Source organism: Lissotriton vulgaris, chromosome 2_1 (assembly GCF_964263255.1).
Source record: "Lissotriton vulgaris chromosome 2_1, aLisVul1.2, whole genome shotgun sequence".
NCBI classification, from domain to species: domain Eukaryota; kingdom Metazoa; phylum Chordata; class Amphibia; order Caudata; family Salamandridae; genus Lissotriton; species Lissotriton vulgaris.
Window position 1 is genome coordinate 992,891,713 of NC_141687.1, and position 14,025 is coordinate 992,905,737.

Sequence of the window (14,025 nt, forward strand, 5' to 3'; positions counted from 1 at the left end):
ACTTCCCCACAGCTCACACCCATACACCCTTATGCCCACCTTCCAACTGGAGTGTGCATGCGCAGAGGGCCCATTCACTCTGAGGGTACTTCTCCCCAGGTCACCCTCGTACGCCCTGTTGATTATCTTCATAAGGGGCCCTTGCAGTTATGCACTGTTTCCTTGCGCCATTGTGCATGTGCGGGGTGGCCAACCAGCCTACCGGAAAGTGTAACTCCTACTCCCCCGCAACCATCCAGCCAACCGACTGCTCCTTGAGTTCTAGGAGAGACCACTTGTCCCTCCCCCTTGGGCGACCCCATTCAAGAATGGCGCCACCCTCTAAGGACCTTAAATTTACTGCTCACCAATCATGACGTAACATCCTAACCAAGGAATAGCACTAAAATATGACAATAAAACACTCTGCAAAAGACAAGTCATCTCCTTAACGATGTCAACCTGAAAAAATAAAATAATACAACAATACACTCTATCAATCCTGCTTTTAGGGGACGATGGTTGGGGAAATTAAAAATACAGCCTCCTAGTGAGGCTGGTATCGCATGTGGCATGCTGGGGTGCAGAGAGCAAAGAGGCAGACTCTCCCACTCCCCAGCCTTTTCTTATCCCCCCATACACTAGGCCAAGCTTGTTCTAACCGGTCTAGCGTTGTTCAAACACGCGACCCGGAAGTGATTGTAATCCCTCCCGGGGCACGCACAGGAAACCCCGACCAATGGTAGGCGAGGCAGGCCTGTCGCATCATCATTATGCACGACAAGCCCGCCCCAGTTTGTTCACCGGGGGCCGGCACAACCGGCACCCACCTCTCTATATGGCTATATGTCAAATTGCTAACCTTAACATATCTCTAATACAAAAACATTTCTATCCAAATCTAAACATACCTTATTCAAAATAATCATAATAGCATTTACTTTTTTGCGTATCCCTATTTGAGCCTACGGCAAGGTCAATAACTGGCACCAGATCTTTATCAAACTATTCCAAAACAATCAGGGAAGTGCAGAGGAGTTGATAGAATCACCCTCCAAAACGATATATATAAACAAAGAGATTCTATCAATGTGTGGACATGTATTTTATTTGTTGGTTTTACAGTGATGAAAATATAGTGAAAGTACTCTCTCTTAGGGTGATAAAGATGAGAGCGCTATGTGCTTTTTAAAATACCCCTCACACACTAAAAAAATCCAGTAGTGTCATGCTTCATCATTGGGGTCTTCCCGTCCCTCTACGGGGCGGGGCGTGCTACGACCTGACCGACTACGCGGGAGCACTAAAGTGGTGACAGGACTATGTGATGGTGCAAGGTGTCAGTGAAAGTGTAGGGACCTAACAATGTGTGTGAGTACAAAAATTAAAAATCCTCTGGCTAGTAGAAAAAAACAATTTATTAGCTTCTCTAGCTGGGGACATTAAGAAGGGGGTTTTGGGGTTGAGCCGATCGCTACAACCTGGTCTACATGTTTCGTAGGCAGTCCCCTACTGCCTACTCATCAGGACCTTCTACTGGTCCCTACGGAAATAAGCTCAGTTGCTAAGTATTGTCAGCCTGTCTTCCTAAAAACTAACAGTAAAATTCCACTGCTAGTTTTATGCTTCAGGGCATGAGCTGGCCCCCTGGGAAGCAAAAATTGTCAAAATAGATGACCCAAATGTGGTCTCTGTAAGGAAAAAAGGGAAAAAAAGGGAGACACAGATATTTACATTTATAGCTGTGAATTTTGCGCTTTCATTATTGTTTGCGCCACAATTTCACTCATCAAATCCATTCACCCATTACACAGAGAATGACTTTTGAACTTTTATGGACAGAGTGATGGTTCAGTCTGCCATCCCCTGGCTGTACGTAGGTGATACCGAACAGTGGACAAAAAACACACAGATGTTCATAGTAGTAACTGTGGTTTGTCACTGCGCTTACATAATTATCTGCGCCACAATTCTTCTTTTCAAATTTCATTGGCCCATTGCCTAAAGCCCTAATACAAGACTTTATGGACAGAGTGATGATACAATCTGCCATCCCCTGCCTGTCCGAGTAAATTCCCGAACTTGTACGCGCCCTTTGTAATTAGGGCTGGTTCTATCTCCACACACACACATCATCGCGACTCAATGCATACAACAACATTTCACAGGATTAAAAAGGAGGAGCCCGATCTTTCATATTAGTCTTAAGGTTATGGTCACTGAAACAATAAAACTCCCCACGAACCAGGGCGCACCCCTGCATTAGAATGGTAACCATACATACTGTTGTGGCAAGTACGTGGTGCCCCATGAGCTGACAATCGGTAGGATTTCACCGCGGCGCTCGGCAAGAAAGAGAGCCACGCCCTTAGCGTTTTTTGTTCAAACTGTTCGGGAAGTGGAAAAATGTGTCTCAAAACCCACTCGTTTTAAGACCTGGGGTAAGGGTCTGTAACTTACTTTGTCCGCATAATCCCTAAGTCTTACTTCTACCGGTGTTGCCGCTCTGCTGAATGCTCGCGTGTTAGGAGCACTGAATCATTTAAGCGTCAATGCGCGCTGGTGCCGGGTGTGTCCAAACACTAGCGCGCTAACCCAAAATGGCTACCCGTAATGGAACATTGGAGGGTCAAAATGCGGAAGTCTCCCTTCTATGTCTATTGTTACTCATGGTAATGTGAAATTGATCGCTGTTCACGAATTATGACAGGGAAGATTGTACTTATACTGTTGGTACTCAGATTTTACCTGCACAATAACTATCTTAATGCAGAACAGATCGCTATTCACAAATTATGACAGAGGAGATTATGCAACAGCAAAATAGAGCGGAAGCCATAATATTATGAAACGGTCAATAGTGGTGGACCTAGATTGGGAGGTATTGGAGTTCTTGCAAGTTGCTGGAAACAAGTATGGAGGGTTAATAGAATTTAGCTTGGAATATTTACGCAGTTCTCTGCCTAGAATAAATAATAAGAAAAGGTAGAAAAAGGGGGAAGAAAAAGGGAAAAAAAGTATTGGGTATACAGATTAAACAGCGAAATTCGCTGTGGGATATGTTTATGAAAAACATAATTATTATGTGGGTTGAGACTTGACCCCTGTGCTAAGGTTGAGCACAGTAGTCATACACCCGTGGTGCTGTATTCCAAAGGGGGTGGTTTCCACATGCCAGTAGAGGGCCTCTGTTATTATCTTTGCCACGGTTAGGGGTGCCTTAGAGAGTGGGGGTTCTTTAGGGGTACGGGGGTTCTATAACTGACCCCACGGAATTTCATCGTTCAACCCATTTTTGTTGGACTGGACACGAAAAACCCATCTCTGTTCCTTTTCAAGGAGATGTCTTTCGTTGTCAATCTGTTCAATTACAGTCCACAATATGTCTTCAGGTTTGTGTCCTTGTGGATCTTGGGTAGGATGTACAGGTAGGGGGTCTTTGGGTTTTTTTGGCACAGAAATTCCCCTTCTTTGGTGGTGATCCAGTCGTGCGACAGTGCCTCCTCAACCATAGTCTTTATCTTGATTGAGATCCTCTCAGTTGGATCTGATGAGAGTATTTCGTAGTTTCTCTTGTCCTGTAATAGCCTGGTACACTCCTTGTCATATTGATCTATATTCATTAGTACCGTTGCACCCCCCTTGTCTGCTGGTTTTATGACCAATTGTTTGTTGTTGCTTAAGTCACGGAGTGCCCTTCGTTCTTCATTTGAAACATTTTGGAAAACGCGTTTCTGCGTTGGGTCGAGAGCTTCCAGATCTTTCATGACAGCTTTTTCAAAGGTCAGGAGTTCTATGGGGAGGGTGTTGTTCATTGGTGTAAAAGTTGATCGAGGCTTGAGTCCGGTGTCTCCTTTTTCTTGAGTGTCCACTTTGTCTTTGAAAAAGACTTGCAGTTTGAGTCTCCTCATAAATTCCTGTACTTCCTTGCATAAGTGGAATTTATCCATGTTACTAGTGGGGACATATCCCAAGCCTTTTTCCAATATCCTTTTCTGTGGTTCAGATAGTTCATTGCCCATCAGGTTAACAACCAGGCTCATTTCTGGTTCTTTTGTGCCCCTGTCATGCTCCTGGTTGATACTCTTGGAGTCACTTCGTCTTCGTTGCTCCAATGGACCGAGTTGCCTCTCCGATTCCTTCCCTTGGCTTGTCCTCGGCGCGCCCCTAAAAAAGGACCCGAGTTGTCATAATATCCGTAATCTTGTTGGAAACCCCACGGCGGAAAAGGGGCATTCGGATGTTGGAAGGGTGGTGGGCCAAACTGTTGCGGGGGGTACATCATTGGCTGGGGGTAGCTGTTCCATCCCCTCATGCCCCGGTTGTTGGGTCGTCGGAAATTCTTACGTGCACCCTGGAATCTGGGGCTTCTATTGCTGCTTGAGTTCGAGCTGTTGGATCCGGCATCTGATGAACCGTCATTGGAAGCATTGTCATTTGATGATTTATAATTATCCTTTATATAGGGGTAGATCTTTTCTTTACTCCACCTACTGGTATCTTTTTGGAGTTTTTCGTATTTGCTGTCTTTTAGAGATATCTCGAAGTCATTCAATGTTTTATTTAATTCATCCAGATATTTCTTTAAGTTAGCTGGAGACTCATAGCTCTTGAGGCGTACTTCGACTGCCTGTATTTCCACCTTAAGATCACTCGCTAATCTGCTGGCTGTTTTGATGATCAGAACGATCCAGTCCCGTGTACATCTCCATGATATTTGGGACCAATCGATTTTAAAGGTTTTGTCCTCAAGGAATATGAATGGTTCATTCCGTACTACTAGACCTGATGGAGCTGTATTGACTTTAAGATACTCAGACATGAGCAGCCCATGGAGGGCTGTTTTTATTTGGGTTCTTCTTAGTTCCTCTAGTTCATCCCAATCGCTATTTTTTAAGGATGGGCATCCGGAGTTCAATCCTTCAAATGTACCTAAGGAGGCCATGAGGTTAGAGATCTCGTCCTCAGTGAATCCAAGGCCCAGATCGGCCATTATAGTACACAGAAACCAAGGGGTCCTCTGTTTTTCCTGCTGCGATGTCGCCGAGTGCAGAATCACAAAAAAGTGGTGTGAAGAGATGAATTCTTTGATTGACTTCCGCAGCTGCACGCTGCCAGTAATTCCAAAACAATCAGGGAAGTGCAGAGGAGTTGATAGAATCACCCTCCAAAACGATATATATAAACAAAGAGATTCTATCAATGTGTGGACATGTATTTTATTTGTTGGTTTTACAGTGATGAAAATATAGTGAAAGTACTCTCTCTTAGGGTGATAAAGATGAGAGCGCTATGTGCTTTTTAAAATACCCCTCACACACTAAAAAAATCCAGTAGTGTCATGCTTCATCATTGGGGTCTTCCCGTCCCTCTACGGGGCGGGGCGTGCTACGACCTGACCGACTACGCGGGAGCACTAAAGTGGTGACAGGACTATGTGATGGTGCAAGGTGTCAGTGAAAGTGTAGGGACCTAACAATGTGTGTGAGTACAAAAATTAAAAATCCTCTGGCTAGTAGAAAAAAACAATTTATTAGCTTCTCTAGCTGGGGACATTAAGAAGGGGGTTTTGGGGTTGAGCCGATCGCTACAACCTGGTCTACATGTTTCGTAGGCAGTCCCCTACTGCCTACTCATCAGGACCTTCTACTGGTCCCTACGGAAATAAGCTCAGTTGCTAAGTATTGTCAGCCTGTCTTCCTAAAAACTAACAGTAAAATTCCACTGCTAGTTTTATGCTTCAGGGCATGAGCTGTCAAAAAAACCCAAAGACCCCCTACCTGTACATCCTACCCAAGATCCACAAGGACCTTGTGAATCCACCAGGCAGACCGATTGTATCGGGGATCGGGTCGGTCCTCGAACCAGTCTCTAGGTTTGCAGACGCATTCCTGCGTCCAATGGTACAAAGCACATCAACATACCTCAGAGACACGAAAGATGTGCTTAATCTGCTCGAAGAAGTGTCATTTGACCCTAACACACAGCTATTAATTAGCTGTGATGTAGAGAGCCTGTATACAAGCTTGCCTCGCAATGAAACACTGGCGATAATTGAGGATGTCCTCTTTGCAGATGACTGGGAGTACCAAACACCACGAAACGTGGTGATGGAATGCTGCGCCCTGGCTCTCAAGGAGAATTTCTTTGAGTATAACGGCACTTTGTACCTCCAAAAGCATGGGACCAGCATGGGAAGCACATTTGCTCCAAGCATAGCTGGTCTCTATGTTCACCACCTGGAGGTTACAAAAATATTAAACAACATTAACCCTTTCCGGCAAAAGATCCTGACCTGGAAGAGGTATATTGACGACATCCTTATCATCTGGGATGGCGATGATAAGAGTGCCCAAAAGTTCCTGACATGGCTCAACTATCAGGATGAATTCCTCAAATTCACCAGCGTCACAACAAAAACCAATCTGGTATTCCTGGACTTGAACATCTTTCCCAAGAATGGCAGACTGATGACAACAACCCACTTTAAGAGTACTTCCAAGAACTGTCTCTTGATGTATCAGAGCTTTCACCCGAGACACCTGAGGGATAACCTCCCCTACGGCCAGTTCTTGCGACTTCGCAGGAACTGTACGGAAGTTGCCAATTTTAAAACTCAGTCAGAAGAACTAAAGAAAAAATTGAAAATGAGGAACTATCCATCAAGGATCATTGATCAAGCCTATAAGAGAGCAAGGAACAATTGCAGAGAAAGCCTCCTGGAAGAAAAAGTCAAAAAAGTGGAAGAGCAGAGACCCATATGTGTGACCACGTACAACACCAACTCTGACCAGGTGAGCAAAATAATTAATAAAAACTGGAAGATCCTTAACAGTGGGGGCCTGGAAATTCCAAAACCAATGTTCTCGCACAAAAGAGCACAGAGTGTCAGGGATATTTTGGTCCATACTAGACCAAAGACCAATAGGGTGAACAACACTGGCAATCCTAACTTTGTACAAGGGCATTACCCCTGCGGCGGATGCAAGGTATGCTGTCTGACCAGGAAAAGCAAAAAATTGACCTTCAACAACGGGACAACATGGGAACAAAGAACATTCAGCAATTGCAATAGTTCCAATGTTGTGTACCTTATCACATGCCCCTGCAAACTCGAATACATTGGCATGACGAGCAGGGCAGTGAAGTTAAGAATAGGTGAACACAAAAGCACAATCAAGTGCAAAAAGTCCAGTACCAAATTAACAAACCACTTCCTGGTAAGTGGTCACAAACCTGAAGACATATTGTGGACTGTAATTGAACAGATTGACAACGAAAGACATCTCCTTGAAAAGGAACAGAGATGGGTTTTTCGTGTCCAGTCCAACAAAAATGGGTTGAACGATGAAATTCCGTGGGGTCAGTTATAGAACCCCCGTACCCCTAAAGAACCCCCACTCTCTAAGGCACCCCTAACCGTGGCAAAGATAATAACAGAGGCCCTCTACTGGCATGTGGAAACCACCCCCTTTGGAATACAGCACCACGGGTGTATGACTACTGTGCTCAACCTTAGCACAGGGGTCAAGTCTCAACCCACATAATAATTATGTTTTTCATAAACATATCCCACAGCGAATTTCGCTGTTTAATCTGTATACCCAATACTTTTTTTCCCTTTTTCTTCCCCCTTTTTCTACCTTTTCTTATTATTTATTCTAGGCAGAGAACTGCGTAAATATTCCAAGCTAAATTCTATTAACCCTCCATACTTGTTTCCAGCAACTTGCAAGAACTCCAATACCTCCCAATCTAGGTCCACCACTATTGACCGTTTCATAATATTATGGCTTCCGCTCTATTTTGCTGTTGCATAATCTCCTCTGTCATAATTTGTGAATAGCGATCTGTTCTGCATTAAGATAGTTATTGTGCAGGTAAAATCTGAGTACCAACAGTATAAGTACAATCTTCCCTGTCATAATTCGTGAACAGCGATCAATTTCACATTACCATGAGTAACAATAGACATAGAAGGGAGACTTCCGCATTTTGACCCTCCAATGTTCCATTACGGGTAGCCATTTTGGGTTAGCGCGCTAGTGTTTGGACACACCCGGCACCAGCGCGCATTGACGCTTAAATGATTCAGTGCTCCTAACACGCGAGCATTCAGCAGAGCGGCAACACCGGTAGAAGTAAGACTTAGGGATTATGCGGACAAAGTAAGTTACAGACCCTTACCCCAGGTCTTAAAACAAGTGGGTTTTGAGACACATTTTTCCACTTCCCGAACAGTTTGAACAAAAAACGCTGAGGGCGTGGCTCTCTTTCTTGCAGAGCGCCGCGGTGAAATCCTACCGATTGTCAGCTCATGGGGCACCACGTACTTGCCACAACAGTATGTATGGTTACCATTCTAATGCAGGGGTGCGCCCTGGTTCGTGGGGAGTTTTATTGTTTCAGTGACCATAACCTTAAGACTAATATGAAAGATCGGGCTCCTCCTTTTTAATCCTGTGAAATGTTGTTGTATGCATTGAGTCGCGATGATGTGTGTGTGTGGAGATAGAACCAGCCCTAATTACAAAGGGCGCGTACAAGTTCGGGAATTTACTCGGACAGGCAGGGGATGGCAGATTGTATCATCACTCTGTCCATAAAGTCTTGTATTAGGGCTTTAGGCAATGGGCCAATGAAATTTGAAAAGAAGAATTGTGGCGCAGATAATTATGTAAGCGCAGTGACAAACCACAGTTACTACTATGAACATCTGTGTGTTTTTTGTCCACTGTTCGGTATCACCTACGTACAGCCAGGGGATGGCAGACTGAACCATCACTCTGTCCATAAAAGTTCAAAAGTCATTCTCTGTGTAATGGGTGAATGGATTTGATGAGTGAAATTGTGGCGCAAACAATAATGAAAGTGCAAAATTCACAGCTATAAATGTAAATATCTGTGTCTCCCTTTTTTTCCCTTTTTTCCTTACAGAGACCACATTTGGGTCATCTATTTTGACAATTTTTGCTTCCCAGGGGGCCAGCTCATGCCCTGAAGCATAAAACTAGCAGTGGAATTTTACTGTTAGTTTTTAGGAAGACAGGCTGACAATACTTAGCAACTGAGCTTATTTCCGTAGGGACCAGTAGAAGGTCCTGATGAGTAGGCAGTAGGGGACTGCCTACGAAACATGTAGACCAGGTTGTAGCGATCGGCTCAACCCCAAAACCCCCTTCTTAATGTCCCCAGCTAGAGAAGCTAATAAATAGTTTTTTTCTACTAGCCAGAGGATTTTTAATTTTTGTACTCACACACATTGTTAGGTCCCTACACTTTCACTGACACCTTGCACCATCACATAGTCCTGTCACCACTTTAGTGCTCCCGCGTAGTCGGTCAGGTCGTAGCACGCCCCGCCCCGTAGAGGGACGGGAAGACCCCAATGATGAAGCATGACACTACTGGATTTTTTTAGTGTGTGAGGGGTATTTTAAAAAGCACATAGCGCTCTCATCTTTATCACCCTAAGAGAGAGTACTTTCACTATATTTTCATCACTGTAAAACCAACAAATAAAATACATGTCCACACATTGATAGAATCTCTTTATCAAACTATGCCCGCTCTCCATACAGAGTGCGCATGCGGAGAGGGCCCATTCCCTGTGAGGGTACTTCCGCCCAGGTCGCCCCGGTATGCCCTAATTCTGGCCCTCCATCCGGAGTGCGCATGCGCAGGGGGGCCCGTTCACCGTGAGGGTTCTTCCCCCCCAGATCACCCCTGTACGCCCTGTTGATTATCTACATAAGGGGCCCTGGCAGTTATGCACTGTTTACTTGCGCCATTGTGCATGTGCGGGCTGGCCAACCAGCCTACTGGAAAGCGTAACTCCCACTCCCCCGCCCTCTAAGGACCTTAAATTTACTGCTCACTAATCATGTCCTTACCGCCAAAGGCCTGCATAGTTGCCCGACTATCAGGCCCCCCCAAAATGTCACTGAAAGGTCATGCCCTGTCCCTATATACAACTAACCAGGCCAGAAGATCCCCCATGAAGATTTAATTCCATGCCCCTGGTAATTTGGACAAATGGGTGCTGTCTTTTTAAGGACTTCTCCCCCTAGATGCACCCATGGGCAATAGTCTGCAGTGTTGAGCCCTAGATAGCCTCAACAAATGTGCTAATAATCCTTTCACCGAGTGGGTCAATGCCCCCACAGACTCACCCCCCGCCATTGAAATCCCTTCACTAGCTGTGACCAGACCAGGGTGTACCACGGGGATAGACATGCCAACCAATCCACTTCAGTGATTAGTGTTTTGACCTGCCCCCTTCCACGCAGGTGTACCAAATCATCCCCTCCCAAGTGTAGGATAATAATGCTAGGGCTGGCTGACTGAGAGGAGATTGACATACCATCCCGGAGACCCTAAGTGGCCTCAATTAACCGCACGATGCGCCTGAGAGACACGTTGCTCCAGACAATGATACTCATTGCTGCTGCAACTGCACCCATCTCAAAAGGGGTTGGTGCCCTACTGGAATGATTGACTGACTCATGAAATTATAACATTTGGAAGACTACACAGGGAGTGCCCCACAGGCCCCAAGCTCTCCCATAAACCTAGCCATGGAATGCGCGAACAACCTACACTTGACCACTGTGTTCTGAGATAGGCTTTGCATAGGCTTCTCCCCCTACTCCGGACGATCCCAACAGCGGGCAGTTTCCACTAGGATGGCATCTGCGTGCAAAAGTGCCGTAGTGGCAGAATACGTTTTGAAAACAGGGGTGTTGAGGTGTTGCATCTGCCCGTTAGCCCTAGGTTTGGTCAAGCTGGCAAGACTTACACCTGTAAAGCAGCGTACTGCTAAAATACCCCAGCTGACACAACATATGATTGTCATACCTATACCCAACTAATACAGTGCATGGACCGCACCATCTCACCCATGCTTGCTGGCAATTCTTGAGCCCTTGAATTGATTGCCCATCACACTTGATGCCGTTGCTTGCCACTCATGTTCCGGATCTTCCGGTCCCATTGCCTGTCCACCTCTTGCAATCATTGCGGGGTGGACCACTTCCCAGGTATCACAGTCAAAGTAAAAAAGAAACTTTATTTCGATTGATTTTACAATCATAAAAGTACGTTGTAGAAAAATATTTGCATCAAATTTATAAAAATTTTCATATGTACAATGTTAACTAATATAAACAAACAGTAAATTAGTCTTTAAAGAGAGAATCGCCTATGCAATGTAACACAGTTAGACAGTTAAATGTAAATTGTGCATATAGAAATTTTTTACAGTGCAGAGACCGCCAATTGAGATCGGGTTTTCAGACATGCCTTTAAAAAGCAAGCTATACATTTAGCAACAAATTGTGTGTCTAAAAACTGTAGTGCCAAGAGAGCAGGTCTGCATCTTCTCAGTCCCGTTTGGCGGAGAAGTGGGACCAACCAGCGTTTACGCGGGGTCTCGTAGAAACTACAAAATAAAATTACATGCAAAGTAGACTGAAGAGTTTTGCCATCACAGGGGCATCTAGTTAGTTCACGTGACCAGTCTAAAGCCTCGGGGAACGAGACAAGACGATAAAAGGAATCAAAACGAAATCTTGTTAAAACATATCTATCATAATTTGACAAATAAAAGGACAGATATGGTTGAATGCCAGGGGTGGATTGAATCGCCATTAGTTGGCTGTTTGAATGCTTGCCGATTTCTGAGCACATGCGAAGATCTCTTAGATGGGTGACACATAGATTCTTCAGAGTCTTTCTGGGTATATCCGTAAGTGAGGGAGGGTTAGTGAAAAAAGCTGGACAATTCAGATCATTCAGAAAGTTAAACACATAAAGTAACCAAGGAATCTTTTTCCAGTGGGTCAGGGACAGGCAATCGGTTATTAGTGACCGGGTAAGATGGCATTGCTCTTTGGTCCATATACGGTGCCAGAGGAGGATCGGTTGGTTTCTAATGGTGTCAGTTAGATAGTCCAGACCGAGCTCGATATGACTACCGTAATTTGGAGCACTTCGAGGGAGGGCTAATACATATTTCAGAAAGTCATTTTCGGTTACTTGGAGCTCTCCGGCAGGAGCATAGCCCCATACGCCCGCTCCATAAGTAGCCACACTCAAACATTTGGCTTGATAGATTTTAAGTAACTCAGCGGGAGCGGGCTTGCCCAACTTCCTGGAAAAAGAAGTCAGTGCCGCAGTTGTGCGCTGGAACTGCATTTTCTTACTGGTGATGGCAGGTTTCCAGGTGATCTGATCGTCGATGAGGATCCCCAAGTAAGGATATTCCCTAGCGTTTTCTAATCTGATATTGTCAATATAAAGAGGTTTGCGTTTCTGAGCTTTCTTGCCTATGTACATCACAAAAGTCTTGGACTTGTTTACTTTTAAACCAAGAGAAAGCATATATTGGCAATACTTGTCCAGTTGGAGATGGAGCTGATTTAGGGTTCTCGCCAGGATGACGGAATCGTCAGCATATAGTAGTGCTGGGATAGGCCGGGTGTTTATGCAGGGGAGATCCTTGTTGCCTTTCAGCATCGCTTGCTCCAGACCATTTGTATAGATATTGAATAAAAACGGAGCGAGGACGCACCCCTGTCTGACGCCTTTTGCTATGCTGAATTAATCCGATAGCTCTCCATTAATGCCGTACCTCACACATACTTTAGCATCCGTGTAGAGCTCTCGGAGGGATTTCAGAAGTGGAGGGTCTACTCCCAAGTTGCTCAGAATCTCCCACATCTTAGAGTGTATTACGCAATCAAATGCGGAACTTAGGTCCACGTAGACAAGATAAAGGTTTCCGCCTTTAGCCCTAGCATATTTACCCATTAATAGTGTCAAATTAAGGGCCTGTTCTACAGTACCCAATCCCTCCTGAAACCCAAACTGGAGGTCGGTTATGATCTTCTTCTCTTTCGCCCAAATCCTGGAGACGCTCCAGAGATTAGCCTCCCGGCGACCTTACCCAGTGAGTCCAAGAGGGAGATGGGTCTGTAGCAGGCTGGGTTATCGCGTTCTCCCTTTTTAAAAATGGGTAAAAGCACAGATGAAGACCAAGAGTCAATTAGGCCGGCCTGTGAAGCTGCGGACATAACTTGCGTGACAATTGGGGACCATAGCTCTAAGTTACTCACAAAGATATCAAGAGGAACTCCATCGGGGCCAGGAGCTTTCCCGGTCTTCGAGGAAGTCAGTGCAACTATGACTTCCGCGAGGTCGAAGTGGAGGTCGATAGGATAAATATTATCCGTGGTAAGGACTTCCTCCTTGATTTGGGAGGTCGAGGTTACAGAGGAGGGATCCCCAAAAATCTGTGAGTAGTGAGCCACCCATTTTTCAGCAGATACGGCCACATCTAGGTGTTGAACAGCTGTAGCATCCGCTAAAAAGGGGGACTTAACTGTTCGCCAGAATAGCGAGCTATCCTTACTCCTTGTGCTCTCATGCAGTTGGGCCCACAGATTGTTTTTTATTTCCCGTTTTCGGGTTTTTTGGGCCAGTTTGTAATTCCTTCTTGATGTGGCTATTAAAGCCACATCCCTATCTTGACTATGAAGTGCTCTTTTTAGCGCACAGAGGGCTTTGCGGCAATGGGTATCGAACCACCCCCGGGAGTCCTTGTCGTGGGCCTTATGTTGGCGAGTGAGCTCCTGCTGGATAGCTTTTAGGATATTAACAAAGCTAGAGAGGATCATATGGAGAGATGAGGTCTCCGCTAGACAGATGTTTATTAGGGGAAGAGTTTTTTGGATAATCTTTTTAGTAACCTCGTTGGGGTTTATCTTTGACCATTTTACTGTGTAGCCATTAATTTTGTCCATAGCCAGAGATTGCTGGGTTAAAAGACTGGTCTTGCTGTGGGTTGGTGAAGTTGAATTAAGTATAATGGTAATACTGTTAGAATAGTGATCACTTGAAGGATCAGTACCAGTTATGAAGTGTTTTCAACGATTCTTTAGGGTTTGCGAACACAGGATGTAATCAATGGTGGAGGAAAGACCTCTACCATGAAAGGTCGGCTTAAACTCGACAGGGGGATACACTGTTTCATTAGCAAACTCAAAT